At 37.8% G+C, this 16,356-nt stretch overlaps 1 protein-coding gene across 1 annotated transcript in view; it reads right to left on the reverse strand.

Moving 5' to 3' along the window:
- Positions 1-16,356, reverse strand: part of ppil4 (peptidylprolyl isomerase (cyclophilin)-like 4) — an 892,903-nt gene that overhangs the window by 176,649 nt on the left and 699,898 nt on the right. The window lies entirely within an intron of this gene.

Consider the following 16,356-nt stretch of genomic DNA (forward strand, 5'->3'; position numbering starts at 1 on the left):
CAGATTAATTCCTATTAATAAGAATATCCTTGTCAGCCACTTTAAACATTATAAATAGTTTGAACATTAATACTGCACTGTGCTTATATGTAAAAAACTATATAACATATAAATTAAATGTGCTTTCAAAAGTTAAAAATGACAGGTTTCTGTTCTTAAAAAGTAAAAAAACAGAAGAAAAAATATTATCAGATATACTGTGAAAATTTCCTTTTTCCTGTTAAACATCATTTGGGAAAAATTAAAAAAAGGGAAAAATTTCCTAATTATTTCCTAAATAATGACTTCAGCTATAGGTGATGTCTGTTGAATGTCTAATGAAGTGCATTAGTGTATTACTTGTATGTGTTGCCCTGGAAGTCCTCTATGGTTAAAATCATCTCTTTGTTCGAGTCGTCCTCGATGTCCTCTATGGATGAACACCTCATGAGCCTTAATGTTGGTAATTTTAACCTAGCTGAATGATTTGAAACACACTGAAAACAAGTGGAAGACAGGATCATTCATAGAGTGCATTGGAGAGGAAGTATGAATCAGCCGTGCTCTCGTGGTAAGAAACAATAGGCAGTTTTTGCTTTTATTAATAGATGGACTGAGTGAATCAGTGTGAAGGTCAAGTGGACTGTAGCATCCATTGAACTCTGTTTCCATCAAAACCCCATTGAGATATGATATTAATGCAACTGATATGATCTGCCTGTTTATTCCAACCCCAATAGTTCAGTCAGCTAGTAATTTATTTCATCCGGATGCCTTTGGCGCTTTCAACTGACCATTGTAGCATATCTCTACACACACTTCAGGAGTAGCCAAATGCATGTTGATGAGAATATTGTCAACCCAGGCTCATTCTGAAAACGTACCACCATATACATTAGTGGAGAGCGCCAGAATCCTTCCAGGAGCAAAATTTTTTGCGAATTTTTGTTTGCTCGAATGCAGCTGTGTATGCTTTTTCAGATCTCAAATTTCTCTTGCAAGTGCCATTCATGCCTGCCTGTCTTACATAAATCCACCAGAGGCTGCTGTCGACTGACTGACTGACTGACTGATCGACTGACCCACTCTCCTCTCTCCCTAAACCCAACTGATAGTGTTTTAAAAAGCACCGAAAAAAGCAGCCTGGAGGTGTGTTTGGGGTCATTGTCCTGTTGAAAAATAAATGATGGTCCAACTAAACCCAAACCAGATGGAATAGCATGTTGCTGCAAGATAACTGAGGCATAAAACTAGTGACATAGGAATTGACTGATTGGTAAATCATGTGTTAGCTAGATAGTGTTTTAAAAAGCACAGATTGACCAGTGAACACCCACTTCCCTAAACCCAACTGACATTGTTTTCAAAATAAAACATATAAAAAATCCAGAAAAAAAAACCTTGTGTCAGCCTGATTCTGCTACATTCTCACCCTGTTATTTACTTGTTTGTTTTATTTTTTGGCTCTTGTTTTTATTTTGCCTGCTTTCTGGAACCATTCTTTGCCAGACTCGAACCCTGTCGACATGGTCAACTCTGCTCCATTTCACAAGTCTGCCGATGTATGCGGCGAGCCACTGGACAAACTGATGCGTTAAGCGGAGGTAAGCGGTCAGCTGGTAAGAGTGAAAAGGAATGGCATCACACCGCCCCATAGCGTGTTTTAAAGATGTCTCCAGAAGTCTCCAGAAATGTATATGGGGCTACGTTTTCAGAATAAGCCTATGTTAAATATTGTTCAAGTGCAGGTTAGCACTTAGCTTTCCTAGCATTGCCATCCGCTGAAATACTCATAATGCCACCTATAGTTGAAGTCAGAGTTATTAGCACTCCTGAATTATTAGACCGCTTGATCATTTTTTACCCAGTTTCTGTTTAACAGAGAGCAGATTTTTTCAGCACATTAAACATAATAGTTTTAATAACTCATCTCTAATAACTGATTTATTTATCTTGGCTATGATGACAGTAAATAATATTTGAATAGACATTTTAAAGACACTTCTATGCAGCTTAAAGTGACATTTAAAGGCTTAACTAGGTTAATGAGGTTAACTAGGCAGGTAAGGGTAATTAGGCAAGTTAGTTTATAACAGTGATTTATTCTGTAGACTATCGAGAATAAATATAGCTTAAAGGGGCTAATAATTTTGTCCCTAAAATGGTGTTTAAAAAATTAAAAACAGCTTTTATTCTAGCCGAAATAAAACAAATAAGACTTTCTCCAGAAGAAAAAATATTATCAGACATACTGTGAAAATTTCCTCACTTTGTTAAACATCATTTGGGAAATATTTTAAAAAAGAGAAGAAAAAAAATCATAGGGGGGGCTAATAATCCTTTAACTGTAGCTCCTGGGACATATTATGCACTCTCCAGAAATGCATACAGGAGTACGTTTTCAGAATGAGCCTTGGTTGGTTTTATTCATAGTAAATAACAATTTAAAAGCGATATTTCTGAAAGTTAAGATGTTGCGTAATTAACTGTCCGATCAGACAGATTCATTAATGATAATCCTCACTGACAAGAGCTCTTCTGCCAGCAGACGTTCTGGACTCATTAATTAACCAGGGACGACCAGGGAAAATACAGACTAATTATTGCTGTTGCGTTGCTCCCTAAACAGCTGGCTTTATAAAATATGGAGTGATACAAACAGCTTTACTCGCTGCTGTCGGCAGACTGGTAAATGTCACACACTCTCTATATATATACATGCATAATACTGACTCGTAAAAGGTATGCTGAAAATTGAGTGTGATCAAGTGATAACAGTAACACGTTCTATAAAGTTCAAGTTCATGATGAATATTACCCATTTTATATGTATTTAGGTAACTTTATTTTTAATGGGCAGTGGTGCAGTAGGTAGTGCTGTCGCCTCACAGCAAGAAGGTCGCTGGTTCGAACCTCGGCTCAGTTGGCATTTCTGTGTGGAGTTTGCATGTTCTCCCTGCCTTCGCGTGGGTTTGCTCCGGTTTCCCCCACAGTCGAAAGACATGCGGTACAGGTGAATTGGGTAGGCTAAATTGTCCGTAGTGTATGAGTGTGTGTGTGAATGAGTGTGTGTGGATGTTTCCCAGAGATGGGTTGCGGCTGGAAGGGCATCCGCTGTGTAAAAACTTGCTGGATAAGTTGGCGGTTCATTCCGCTGTGGCGACCCCAAATTAATAAAGGGACTAAGCCGACAAGAAAATGAATGAACTTTATTTTTAATGTAGAAATCATGTCATTAACTAAACCTTTTAGCTCAATAAACTACTAAGTAGCAGCCTATTAATAGTTAATAAATTAGTAGTGTTTAGGTATTATTAAAGACTATAGAATATACCAGACGTGTCACTCAAATAGTGTTAAATGGGGAAAAGTGTAACGGTCAATATGGCGAATGAAGCCCTGCCTACTTGTACAGGGGTATAGGTGGCTGGGTCGAGTCCCAGCTGGGCTTGTTGGCGTGGGCCTGCTCTGGTGGTTTCCCCCACAGTCCAAACACATGCACTACAGGTGAGTTGGGTAAACTAAATTGGCCATAGTGTATGAGTGTGTGGGTGTTTCCCAGTCCTGGGTTGCAGCTGGAAGGGCATCCCATCATTGAAACCAAAAACAAAAACAGCATTGAGACCAGCAAGACCAGAATTGAAACCAGCATTGAGGCCAGGATAGGTGGTGGTTTATTCATCGGTGATCAGAGACTAAGCTGAAGGAAAATGAACGAATGAATGTGTGATAGACAGAAAATGCACTGAAATATGACTTTCATAACATTTTAACAGTGAAATGATGCTTTTGAGTCTCTATCCTCACTCATATCTCCAAATGTAAACATTTAAAATATTATATAATATATAAAACACCATTTAAATCTCACATGTGACATGCAGAATGACTGACGGACAGACAGACTGCTTTATTTGATGCTGAGAAAATGGGGCATGTAAAGGCAAGCAGACTGAGCGAGTCAATCTGGACCAGTGAGGTCACCATCTGAACCGTTTAAACTCACTGCTGCCATGACAACTGCTCCACAGCACGTACGTGTGTGTGTGTGTGTGTGTGTGTGTGTGTGTGTGTGTGTGTGTGTGTGTGGAGCGGAAAGCAATAAATCCATTATACAGTGACCTGCACATCATAGATAATAAAAACAAGAAGAAACACTTTAAATAATATCGTACATGTTTATTCACCGGGTGACGCAGTGGGTAGCACAATCGCCACACAGCAAGAACGTTGCTGGTTCGAGCCTCGGCTTGGTGAGTTGGTATTTCTATGTGGAGTTTGCATGTTCTCCCCGTGTTGGCGTGGGTTTCCTCCGGGTGCTCCAAAACACATGCACTATAGGCGGAATTGGGTAAGCTAAATTGGTCGTAGTGTGTGTGTGTTTCCCAGTGATGGGTTGCAGCTGAAAGGGCATCCGCTGCGTAAAACATATGCTGGATAAGTTGGGGGTTCATTCCACTGTGGCGACCCTGGATGAATAAAGGGACTAAGCCGAAAATGTATGAATAAATGACAGAATATAGTTGTTCTCACTGATGTTTATGAAATTAAACATATTCACTCCATACAGTGAGCATTAAACAAATAAGGTTCACATTTGACCTTGTGCAGTCTAGCCGGTCTTCATTTATTTGACGAGCCATTAAGGAGGCAGTAAATAAAAGATGTCCACTAGAGAGACTGAATAGCATTTTGACTCTGTCACACATCAAGAATGAAAAACATCCAACAGGACAGATGTGATGGATGATCAGGACAGATGACTTTGACGGAGATCCAAAGGACTGGTTTGCATGACCTTTTCATACCCTATGTAGAGTTTCACTGCTGACTGCAACTCTTCGTGCAGAGACCAACGTTATTTTACTTCCCTAACCCTAAACATGTTCACTATTTCTATGCATTACACATTTTAACACTAGGGTGGGGTACCAAACCCAGTGCCATTATAGCACCGGTACTATTGTAACTGGTATGTGCCGGACCGAATCAGCATATGAATTTCGGTGCCTCGTTTCAGTGCCACTGGTGCTGCGACAAAGACGTAAGAAGCATCAAGGGGTGCATTAAAGGCACACATGGGTACGCGTAGTCACACCATCTCTAAACATTTAATCCTAAACAACTTTGAAGAAGTCGGACAGGCGATGTCTGGCGTTTAGCCGCCTCTCCACTGCACACGAGATTTGGACACGACTGTCGGAATACGCCCCCTTGTGGCAGCCGCACAGTATTTTCAGTGTTGTCGTGCACCACGGGGGAGAGAAGCTGGTGTCTGAAATAAAGGAGTGCAAAAGCAAGAGCCTTTATTCTCTGTGCGTTTACATGGTTTAATGGATGAATGAATACTAGAAACTCATAGACTGCTAAAATATTGGAGGGAATGTGGAGACAACATTAAAAATATATATTTTTATTACTTTCTTACTTACATTTATGAACAGAAAAGTTTTTCTTTGATATAGACTTTTTATAATTAAAAAATAAGCAAATAATCTCATATTTCTCATCTCGAGTTCTCAGATCTGCTTGGACAACACTGGAATACATCATATCCGGTCGGCAGGTCGCATACGGTCTAGTCGCAGGAGTTCAACGGATCCGCAGCTCAATTCGGATCCAAATTTTCCGCATACGGAGATGATTGGAACTCAACGCAGCTCCCGGACTGCTCTTTATTGGAAATGAATGACTTCCGGTCTGTCGCTTGTTGTTTGTCGTGTGCAGTGGAAAGGCGGCTTCAGTTCTTGTTGCTTAGGGAACGGATGTACGCAGTACAGCGCATTCGGTGAGCGACACTCTTCAGACCAACACACACGATCGCGTGATCGCGTTCATTAAATTTGCTTAAACTAAAGCGTATTTTACAAGCAAAGATTCTGACACAGCAACGTGAAGCAGACGCTTTACAAAAGTTGCGTGTAAGGAGGAAACACCTCAAGCTTAATGACACATTTGAGGACTCATGATCAACTTAAAGGCAGAGGAATGCACTGTCTCTGACAGCTTGTGGCATCTTCAATGAGTGCGTACATGGACACCAATGCTCCGATTTTAATATTATTAAAACAATACTCTCATTAGGAGTCTAGACTACCATGTAAACAGTGAGACATGTTAATAAGCAGCTGTCATTTAATATCAGTGGATGGGAAAACCACACTCCTATATCACGTTGCGGTGGAGCTCAAAATCACTGGGATTTGCCAGTGGTCCGTTTTTCCATTTTAACCTCAGGAAATCAAAAAAAGAGAGAAACTTATTGTCTTATTACTATACCTACACACAGTTCTGTCCAAACAGCTTACACAAGTTCAGCGTAAAACTCTGCGTAGTTTTGTACTGTACTTTACTGTACTGACCACTGTAAGCCTGACCTCGCAGAGCAGTAAACACTGACCACAGGCTCACTGCACCCACACAACACAACACACACACACACACACACACACACACACACACACACACACACACACACACACACACACACACACACACAAACACACACACCATCAATGTGTGCTTTACATAAGATCTCTTTTTGAAGGCAAATCTGTAAAATCTGTATACACACACAGACATGCACCCACACACACACACACACATTATTGAATATTGTATTGATTTTCCCCTTTGCTGTTGTTTAGTAATTTTGGTAAACACTTGTAAATGTGAAATGTAATATTCAGCACACTACAGGTCGGTGCTTAATTATTTAAGCTTTAGTTTTTAATTGATAGTGTATTTTGTATTTTGTTTTGGTTATGTCTACTGTAGCGCTTTAGGTTAAAGAAAAAAATATTTTAAAAATCATTATTATTATTGTTGTTGTTGTTGTTAATATTAATATTATTATTGCTATTATTAAATTGTTGTTGTTATTAAGTTTAATATCATTATTATTATTGCTGTTGTTGTTGTTAATATTAATATTATTATTGCTATTAATAAATTGTTGTTGTTATTACGTTTAATATCATTATTATTGTTGTTGTTAATATTAATATTATTATTGCTATTATTAAATTGTTGTTATTAAGTTTAATATCATTATTATTATTGCTGTTGTTGTTGTTAATATTAATATTATTGTGGTTATTGATATTATTATATTGTTGTTGTTAATAATTTTATTATTATTATTATTTACTATTACTGTAGTTGTTTTATTAATATTATTATAATTTGTCACAATCATCAGCGATCTAATCCTTGTAGATCGCAGGTAGACATGCAGATTGCCAAAAAACTACAAAGCTGCCATTACATGGACTACAGGTCTAGTCATGCACCACTCACACCCACCTGTTCCGGATTCCGCTAATGGCACACACATACAGCCAAAGGATTGTCAACTGACTTTAAAAACAACACACACACACACACACACACACACACAGGCCCGTGCAGAGACCGTCCAAAGGGCATGTGCAGGATAAATTTTTGGAAGAGCGGGGGGGTGGGGGGGTTGATTGGTGCAGATCTGCAGTGGATGCGCGCGTACTGAAGAGCGGTGTTATCGTGTGCGTACTGATCAGCTGTGTTGTCGCGCGCGTACTGAAGGGCGGGACCGAAGGTGTGCCGCGTCGCGGTGGCACTTTTGATCATTTTGGAAGGGCACTTTCTATTCAAGACTAAAAAGGGCATGTGCACTGCACAGGTTGAGCCCTATGTGTGCACGTGCCTGCACACACACACACACACACGCACGCACGCACGCACGAATGCACGCACGCATCAGTACCTAGTCTTGTCAAACTGTTACTGCGAACATAACGACGGATTTCTCTTGCCTAGTCTTGCCGTGCACCGAGATTTGCTTTCTTTGTTTATTGTTTACGGGATTGATCATTCATCTCTTATTTGACTTCGACTCCGGATTCCCTGTATACATCTGTTTGCCCCTGTGTTGAGCGTTGCTTGCCAGATCATGCCTGTGTAATAAACCTGCATTTGGATCTGAGCTTCCTTGCCATTGTCCCCTCTCACATTACAGTATTGTTATTATTATTATTATTGTTGTTTTTGTTATTGTTTTAATTGTTGTTAATATTTATAATATTGCCCATAATAAATCTCCTGTCAAGAACAATAAAGTTTTACTACTTTACTACTGTGTTATAAATATTACTAATATTATAAGTTATTATTGTTGTTGTTTTGTTATAATAATAATAATGATTATAATAATATTTATATTATTTTATTGTTGTCATTATTATAACTGCTATTATTATTATTGTTTTAATAGAAATATTATCATTTATATAATAGTTATTGTTGTTATATTGCAGTTTTTAATATTTTTACTATGATTATAATGATTATAATGATTATAATAATAATAATAATAATTATTATTATTATTATTATTATTATTATTATTATTATTATTATTAGGCAGCACAGTGTTGGCGTGGGTTTCCTCCGGGTGCTCCGGTTTTCCCCACAGTCCAAACACATGGGCTTTTGCCCGTAGTGTGTGTGAAAGAATGTAAGTGTGTATTGGTGTTTCCCAGTACTGGGTTGCAGCTGGAAGGGCATCCTAATACATCTAATACATATGCTGGAGTAGTTCATTCCTCTGTGGCGACCCCTGATGAATAAAGGGACTAAGCCGAAGGAAAATGAATGAATGAATGTTATTAATAATATACTGTTAGCATTAAAGTGATTCTCTACATTTGCCCATATGCAACATTCATTATGCCCTGTTTTGCATCTGGACAGCTCAGATCCATGTTTTGTTCTGTTTTTCAGATTCTACAAGAGGACGCTTCATTGTCCTCGAGTTATTAAATACCATCAGAGCATTCAACAATAATACAATATGCATTTGTCCTCTAAAACACCCTTCACTGAAACCTCTAAACAAACACTGGGTGAAGAGCTCTTCACCGTCATGATAAATAATGCCCTGATCCTTTAAAACAGTTTCCATGACAACTCATTTCAACAACATGAGCAGGGAAACAGCGTTGCTTTAGTTAAACCTATTATGCAAAAGCACTTTTATAGTAAGTTACTTCATTGACTTGATATTTTGTACAGTATTGCCAAAGCATTTTAGTTATGTATAAAAATATATAAATAAAAACATTAAAAAAAGTGATGGTAGGCAAAATATAAAAACAAACAAAACAAAACAGGTCAAATAAAAATAACAAAAACAAATTAAACAAATAACAATAAAGATAACAATAAAAACTAAATAAAACTAAATAAAATATATAAAATCAAAACAATAACGGACAAACAAAATTAAATAAAAATAAAATCAAATAAATGTAAAATAATATTAAAATAAAATACGAAAAAAGTGTATCAAAACAATAATAAAAAAAGAAGCAAATAAAGTAGAATAAAATAACTTTTAGAAAATAAAAAATAATAGTAAAAACATAAAATAAGTGACGGTAAGTAGAATAAAATTAAAAATTTTATTTAAAAAAAGAATAAAATAAAAGCATAATAAAAACAAATTAAATGAATAACAACAAAAAAATAAGAATAATAATTAAATAAAAATAAAAACAAAAAATAAAACAAAATATATGAAACAAAACAATATAAATAAAATACAAAAATAAAATAAAACAAATAAAAATAAATACAAAAAACAAACACATATTTTAAACAAGGCGACGCGGAGGCGCAGTAGGTAGAAGGTCACTGGTTCGAGCCTCAGCAGGGTCAGTTGCATATTGGTGAATTGGGTAGGCTAAATTGTCCGTAGTGTATGAGTGTGAATGAGTGTGTGTGGATGTTTCCTGGAGATGGGTTGCTGCTGGAGAGGCATCCGCTGCGTAAAACATATGCTGGATAAGTTGGCGGTTCATTCTGCTGTGGCAACCCCAGATTAATAAAGGGACTAAGCGACAGTGCTAACCACTGAGCTACTTTTTACAAAATTCTGTCCAAAATAAAGTCAGCAGAATCTGTCTGGTTCTTCATATGATATAGCAGTTCTCCTTTACTATAGTTATTAGCAATATTTTGAGGAGTAATGACATTTACAAAGGCCAATTAAAATGTAATTTTTCTTAATTAAGCGATCGGGAGAGAGAGAAAATCTGACATCTCTCTCTATACGTGTGTGTGTGTGTGTGTGTGTGTGTGTGTTTCTGACATGTTTCTGAAGTCTCTTCATCTCCCCGAGCGTCTCATTAGTATGTTTCTGAGAGTGCAGGTCTAATGTTTAATGCAGTCACATCGCTCTTTCACATTGTCCTTCTCTCGCAGATCTGTGTTTAACATTGGATTCACTTTTTTATTCTACTTAATTTATTATTTTGCTTAAAATATTTTCTAATTTAATTTAATTAGTTTGTTTTTCTTTCACTCTTTATATATATATATATATATATATATATATATATATATATATATATATATATATATATATATACATATATTGTATTTTATTTGTACTTTAATATTATTACAATTTTTTGTTTTGTTTGTTTTTGTTTAAATTAAATTATTTTAAAAAAATTTAAATATTATTTTACTTTTTTTTCTATTTTTATTTAATTTTGTTAGTTTTTTATTGTTTTATTTCATTTTTTTTTCCAGTTTATTCATGACAATCTACATTAGTATAATGTTATTATTATTATCAGTATTGTTTATTATATACATATTTATATTTGTTTTAATAAAAACACGTTTAGATTTGTACAGCTGTAGGGTTTTGGCAACACAATCTCACAGCAATTCGTAAGTTTTTCATTTAGTGGCTAATTCGTATCATCTAATTAGTATATTTTTGTATGATTTGCTCATCCCCCAATGACAGTTGGGTTTAGGGGTGGTGTTAGGTGACACGTCTCCTTTTTTAAAATCGTACAACTTTAAACGAGTTCATTCATACGAATTAGCTACTAAACTGGCAAAACGTAAAACACTTACATTTTTTCGTGAGATCAGGCTGGTTTTGGAGACGTCTGCATCAGCATATGGGGCATAAGAACAGTACGTGTGTTTGATATAACTCAGTTTTCTGACCACACTTCATTATTATTGTTCATTTATTCCTTTGCTGGAGATTAGAGCTGAATTTAGAAATAGTTTTGAAACAAATCTTTGTGCTTAACAAACCAAATTAAACATGTGGGCTAATGGATGTGTTCAGTGAAGTGAGTTTCCACAGTTTCCTCACTCCAGCAAAGTAAAGGAGTAAAGTAAAGAGTAATGGTAAAGAGGCTGAATGGAGGAGGCTCATTCTTTATCCTCGCGCTGCAGATGCTCTGTTTAACTGTTTTCTCACAAGTAAAGTGTTCAGTTTTCCACTTACAAAGTCGCCATGTAAATAGCAAATACGCCATGGTGCAGCGCAACTGACTCTTAAAGGCTCACGAAACACCAAAACACATCACAGGAGTGATTCTAACAAATAGAATTAATTCATTTTTACCACTAAACTGGTTATATTCACAATAAACGGTGTTTAAACCCCTTATAAGAGTGATTTTTGCATAACAGGACCCCTTTAATAGTATTTCCAGTCATATCTACAGCTGCAGTGTTTATTTGTGCAGGATTTGCTCTGGATGTCTTATATGATGAGTGTTACTGAGCGCAGAGATGTTGCAGAACACATTCATGCCTCGATATTCGACGCTTTTCTGACCTGCAGCTAATTATCACAAAGGCCAGAATGTGGAAAGATTGACGTCATTCGGTACCGACTGCTGGCAGATCCACTAGCATGCATGCCTTTTTGTGTTCGTTTGAAGGCTGAGGCATTTTTCCAAATAAGCCTTGATGAAATTTCCATTTATAGAGGGGCAATGGCCGCTAATTAAAGTCAAATCTCTTTTCTCGCGTCTGGCAGCTAAACCAGTGCCTCCAGCAAAAGAAAAAAAATGCTTGATCCTCCTAACCACTGCTAATAAATATTTATTCAGAGAAAGCTGTAATTATGCTTTTCATGGAGCTTTTATGAGGCGTTTTTGCGTGTAATGAGCTGTTATTTCAACAGGTTTTTTCTGAAATAGAGTCATAATGGAGTCAAAGATTGATGAGGAGAATGCGACAGATTACTCGCTGCGATGCATTTTTAATCAGATGTCTGTTATGATGGAATGGAAATTTTAATTCATGAATAAATAGTCTTCAATCATTTGGAATAATTGTGCTAAGAACTACCCTGAACAGCTGAGATGAATTCACACTCAGTCATTTCCGCTATGCTAGCTTTAGTGAATTGTCTGAAAAATCCAACCAAGGCTCATTATGAATACTTACCCCTTCCTGGAGACTGGCAAGTACATTCTAGGAGGTATGTTTTATTCGTATTTTTTTTGTAGTTTTTCTTTTACCCAATCCGCCAGAGGCCACAGTGTACGCTTTCTGAGCTCTCAAATTTCTCTCTTTATTTTTAAATTCCTGCTCTTCTCATGTAAATCCACTAGAGGCCACTGTTGACTGACTGACTGAACTACAAGGCATAAATCCTACACACTGCACATTTAAAACCATTCATTCATTCATTCATCTTTCTTCGGCTTAAGGGGGTCGCACACCAGAAGGTTTCTGTCAGGATACACACACCGGCGCTGCAAGTTGGCGGCTGTCCACGGCGCCCAGCCACGACTCAGGACACTGTTCATATTTTTGCCGCGCTACAGAGCGCCATCTGAGTAGTTTCATTTTAAATAACAACTGAAAGTGCGCTTCTGGTGGTTAGGACTAGGGTTAAGAGTAGTTTAGTATGGTTGGGTGTTTGGGTTTAGAGTAGTTTAGTAGGGTTAGAGGTCAGGTTGGGGTTTAGATAAATTTAGTGGGGTTAGGGTTTAGAGTAGTTTAGCAGGGTTAGGTGTTTGGGTTTAGAATAGTTTAGTAGGATTAGGGTTTAGGTTGTGGTTTAAAGAAGTTTAGCAAGGTTAGGGGTTAGGATTTAGAGTAGTTAAGTGCGGTTAGGGGTTAGGGTTTGAAGAAGTTTAGTAGAGTCAGGGTTTAGAGTAGTTTAGCAGGGATATAGCTTAGGGTTTAGAGTAGTTTAGTAAGATTAGGGTTTAAGTTAGGGTTTAGGTTGGGGTTTAGAGTAGTTTAGCATGGTTCGGTGTTTGAATTTAGAGCCCTTTAGTAGAATTAGGGTTAAGAGTAGTGTTATGGGTTAGGGTTTAGAGTTGTTTAGTAGGATTAGGGTTTAAGTAAGGGTTTAGGTTGGGGGCTTAGAGAAGTTTAGTAGGGTTAGGGGTTAGGGTTTGGAGTAGTTTAGTAGGGTTAGGGTTTAGAGTAGTTTAGCAGGGTTATGAGTTAGAGTTTAGAGTTGTTCAATAGGATTAGGGTTTAGGTTGGGGTTTAGAGAAGTTTAATAGGGTTAGGATTAGGGTTAGGAGTAGTTTAGCACAGTTAGGTGTTTGGGTTTAGAGCAGCTTAGTAGGGTTAGGGTTTAGAGTAGTTTAGTGAGATTAGGGTTTGAAGTAGTTTAGTACGGTTTAGGTTAGAGTTTAAAGTAGTTTAGTGGGGACAGGGCTTAAAGTATTTTAATAGGGTTAGGGTTTGAAGTAGTGTTGTAAGATTAGGGGTTAGGGTTTGCAGTAGTTAAGTAGAGTTAGGGCTTAAAGTACTTTAGTAGGGTTAGGGTTTAGAGAAGTTTACTAGGGTTAGGGTTTAGAGCAGGTTAAGGTTAGGGTTTGAAGTTGTTTAGTAGGTTTAGGTTAGGGTTTGAAGTAGTTTAGTAAGATTAGGGGTTAGGGTTTAGAGTAGGTTAGTAGGGTTTGGGTTTTGGAGAAGTGTGGACACCAGGCATAACCTTAACAAAACTTATGCATTTTAAAACAAAAACGCATTAGTGTAAATGGCAGCAACCTTGCTAGATCGATCTATTATAACAACTGTCATTCATAATGTAATGCTAACATAAATGCTGTACAGTACTCAAACTGTCATGGGTGACACATGTGATCTAGATCCTCAAAGATCACTAAGACAGATGCTTTTTGCAGAAGGACACGTATAATAGCAGAAAACATCACAGCTGCTGTAGAAGCAAATAAAGTGCAAACACTATAAAAGACAGTGTTCTTTCCTTCTGCGTCAGCACTGAAACCTGGATAACGGGATCCCTGCTTATTGATGAGTGTGAAATAAATGAGCTAATTGGATAAACTGTTCAGATCAGACAAGTAATGAAAAGACAGGCGAAGTGCTGTAATATCAAACCATCAACCAATTAAATTAGAGAGAGCGTAAGGGAACAGCAATTAAACAATAAACATGTCATCGGTGCACTTTAGTAATTAGTGCTCATTTTCTGCCACTGGAGTTCATTAGGGTGAATGAGCACAGTAAATCTCCTTGTTCTGCCATTTCTTTGGTACTTATGAAACCCCTCCGGTGTTTGCCAAGCTACAGTTTTACCCTTCAGTTCGTTTTGAAATTTGGAGCCAAATTCGGAGCGGCTGAAAAGCTCATTAGTGTGTCATTGTGTGCTGACAGATGAATCGCTGGAGTTCAGACTGTAGAAGCAGGTCTCAGTTCAGCTCAAATCCTCTTCTGGAGAAAAGACACCCCACACACATGAACACACACACACACACACACACACACACACACACACACACACACACACACACACGAACACACACGAACACACACACACTCCATGATGAAAAGCAGAACACCAGCAACACAGCTGAGTCAAGCAGATAATACTGAGAGAGCCAGAGACTGACACATGAAAGGCATTCCCACTGTCTCTTGTATGCTTCCTCCTTTTTAACAACATTTTTCTCTCAGTGATGAGAAATACAGCAGACGTCTAAATCAGCAGATGATGAATCAGTAGTTTGACATTTCAAGTACAGGGATATTAATTAAAGTTCGCATGAAATCCAAATCCGCTTATTTAGTTTGCTAGTGGACATCGATAATCTTTAAGTGAACAATTAATCCACGGTTTGTTTTGGTAATCTTTAATCAAAATATTCCCATGTGCTTCCGCTCTGACATCATCAAAGAATACTGTACACGATATGCTTAGCCACGCCCCTCCAACTGTCAGTTATTCGTTAGTTAAATGTGGAGCATTAAAAGTAAAACCCCGCCCCCTACTCAATAACAATATCCCATTCAGCTGTAAATACTGTACGTCCCATTCTGAAATATAAGTCTATAGCAGGGGTTTTCAAAGTGTGAGGCGCGCCTCCCCTGGGGGGCGCCAGAGCATGTCAGGGGAGGCGCGGGAAAAAATATTTTATAATAAAAATATAATTATTAAGTTTAATTATTATATGTATTTTTTATTATTTTTAAACGTTTTAATTAAACAAAGCTAAAAAAAATAATACGTCAAAAATAAGAAAACCTTTTTTACCCAGAAGGCCATAGCTGGGAATTCGCTTCTGTTTGGCAAGCCCGCCAATACAGGTATATGCCTGCTAATCATGCTGCTAATGCAATGGATCGGTTTCTGAGACCCCCCGATTCAAAGCCTTCAAGTTCAGGGCTTAAACCCAAAAGACGACGATATGATGATCAGTATTTGAGTTTAGGATTTACGTGGACAGGACCAGCTGATGAACCACGACCTTTATGTGTGGTTTGTCAAGATATTTTGTCTAATGACAGCATGTGACCCACTAAACTTCGGCGACACCTTGAAACCAAGCATGATGAGGTAGCAGGAAAACCTCCAGAATTTTTGTGTGTGTGTGTGTGTGTGTGTGTGTGTGTGTGTGTCCGCGCGTGTGTGCGTGCATGCATGTTTGGGAGGAGGGGGGCACCAATGGATAAGTTGTGTCAAAAGGGAGGCCCACTGTCTTAGACTTTGAAAAACCCTGCTCTATAGCAACTTCCAGTTCCTTTCCCAGAGATGGCTTGCAGCTAGAAGGGCATCCGCTGCAGTAAGTTGCTGGATAAGTTGGCGGTTCATTCCGCTGTGGCGACCTCAGATTAATAAAGGAAGTAAGCCGAACAGATATGAATGAATGAACTTCCATTTCCTACCCAGGCTCATTCTGAAAATGTACCCCTATATACACCTCCGGAGAGCACCAAATAGGTCCCAGGGGGTACGTTTTTTTAAAGTGTTTGTTTTCGTGAATGCACCAGAGGCGGCTGTGTATGCATTTTCATCTCAAATTTCTCTCACGAGTGCAATTCATGCCTGCCGTTCTCACGTAAATCCACGAGAGGTCGCTGTCAACTGACTGACTGACCCTGTGGAGACCATTTCATGACTGTCTGTGATTCATCAGCCGTTTTCTGTCTTCAAATAGGAATTCACTGCAATTAGTGGATTGTTATGCTGAAAATGAAAAGTATTACCACTGAAGTCCTTTCCAGATGGAATGGCATAATGGATTACAACCTACAGTTGTGACATTCGGATGATCAGGTCAGAATTCGGCATTAGCAGCATGAAAG

Source organism: Danio rerio, chromosome 20 (genome assembly GCF_052040795.2).
Source record: "Danio rerio strain M-AB ecotype USA chromosome 20, GRCz13ab, whole genome shotgun sequence".
NCBI classification, from domain to species: Eukaryota; Metazoa; Chordata; class Actinopteri; order Cypriniformes; family Danionidae; genus Danio; species Danio rerio.